Here is a 2,154-nt window from a genome sequence, read left to right on the forward strand (position 1 = left end):
CACCTCAGTGGCCCATGTGGGGATCGAACTGGCAAGCTTGGTGTTATGAGCACTGTGCTCTAACCACCTGAACTAACCAGCCACCCCAACTTCAGACATTTTATAATTCCCATTGTGATTTTTTTTTTCTTCAACCCATGGGTTATTTAGAAGTTTGTGTCTTATTTTCCAAAAGTAAGGTGAATTATAATTCTCTATTTGTTATTAATTTGGGCTGATTACTTTTGGTCAGAGAACAAGCTTTGTATGATTTTAGTCCTTAAATAGTTTTTGTAAATACTCTGTGTCTGTTTTATGGGAACACTTGAGAAGCTGTGGTTGTTGTTTATGTTCTACATGTATCTGTAAGATTCCCTTTGTTAATGATGTTGTTTAAATGTGTGTCATTAATGACTTATTTTATCTGGTTTTGTTATCAGTTCCCGAGAGAGGTACATGAACGTTTTCCGCTTTCAACTCTCTCCTTGTCCTGTGTTTATTTTGTGGCTATGTTGTTGGATACACATGGATTTAAAATCGCTGCCTCTTCCTGGTGAGCCTGGCATCTGGTGATGGCATGAGGCTCCTCGCTGCTGTTACTGCTTTTTGCCTACAGCATCGTGTCTGCTTTCCCATAACACCACCAGCTTCCTATTTATAGTTTCCACACAGTGCATCTTTGTCTGACTTTTAAATGCAGTGCCTCTGGGAGCTTGTCCTTTCGATGTCACTTTTTAAATAGAGTCAGACGCTGCTGCTGTTCCTGGTTTTCTAATCCAGTTTGATGAGCCTCTTTCCTTTAGCTTCCACGTCATTTAATCTACTTACATTCTTGCCTTCACTTAGATTTCGACCTGATAATTTATTGTTTTCTTATCAGTTCTCCAAGGTTCTTAAGACGATTCATATACAATCCTAAGGGCCAGCCGAGTGGCTCAGTTGGTTAAGAGCTCACTCAAGAGTTTGAGCTGAGCAACAGCAGTTCGATGCCTGGTCTGAGCTGAGCTGAGCTGCCAACAGGTGGCAGGATGGCTCAGCTTAAAAAAAAAATATATATATATATATATATATATATATATATATATATGTATGCCAGATGTACAATTCTAGTGGCATTTTTGGTTGTTTTCAGTGTGATTGGGGTCAGGGGGGCACTCTGGCCACGTTACCGAGAATGAGGATTCCAGCTGCTTCTCTCCAGCAGGTTTTAGCAAATCTGTTTCGATCCTGCCTCACCCCCACCTTGGAGACACCGTGACCCTGAGCCTTTCTTAGGGTGTGCCGTGTGTCTGGGTTTTGGGGCTCAGGTTCTCTCTCCTGCAGGGCCAGTTACCACCACCCCCAAACCCCCGTCCTTCCACTTCCCAGCTGCTGTTCTGTTTAAACTGTTCCTCCTCCCGTTTGCCTGTCCTTGTCCTTTCACAGTCACACAATGAAATAACTGAATCCCCACCATTGTCTTAGTGAGGACGTAAGAGGGACCGGAGGCCGCCGGTCCAGAACTGCCATCCTTAACTGGAGTTCAAGGTGCATGTGGTCTAACGTGATTGTTTTAGACAGGTCTGTGTCTGTGTAATGTGCCACCTCTTATCGGCTTGTCATGCGTCCAGGCATCGATTAAACCATGTTGTGAGGAGCACAGGGAATTCACGAGCACAGAGCAGAACAGGTCCCACCACTCTGTCAACACCTCTGAGCGCCCCGCCATTCACACAAAGGAGGGTGATAGGTTTTTTTCAAGTAGAAGCAGTGTTGTCCGTATCTTACAAGATTCCTGAAAATTCTGCCTCTCATGACTTTAACACACAATTGTTTCTCTGTAGCATTTTAAAACATTAATTACTGGCATTGATTTATTAATGATTCACCCAGGAAGCATTATTAGGCTTTGGAAATATTTGTCAGTGAATTATTCTGAAGCAATTGCTGACTTAAGCAATGACAACCAGCTTGTCATCAGTGTTAGCATCTTGTACGTAATAACATCGTCCTTGGGCGTCACTAGTCCATACCAAGTCCCACACAGGCCAGCTCCCAACATTCCCAAAACGAAAACCAAGGAGTAAGGAACTGTCTGAGATTCCGAAGAATTGTTTCGAGCTGTGACTGTGCATGTGTGCTGTCAACATCACCTTAACGTGCTGTCACAGGCACATGTCCTCAGTGTGCCCTGGG

General features: G+C 43.7%; 1 protein-coding gene across 1 annotated transcript in view; it reads left to right on the forward strand.

Moving 5' to 3' along the window:
* Nucleotides 1-2,154, forward strand: part of CFAP74 (cilia and flagella associated protein 74) — a 61,331-nt gene that overhangs the window by 6,055 nt on the left and 53,122 nt on the right. The window lies entirely within an intron of this gene.

Source organism: Hipposideros armiger, unplaced genomic scaffold (assembly GCF_001890085.2).
Source record: "Hipposideros armiger isolate ML-2016 unplaced genomic scaffold, ASM189008v1 scaffold_284, whole genome shotgun sequence".
In the NCBI taxonomy this organism is placed as follows: Eukaryota; Metazoa; Chordata; class Mammalia; order Chiroptera; family Hipposideridae; genus Hipposideros; species Hipposideros armiger.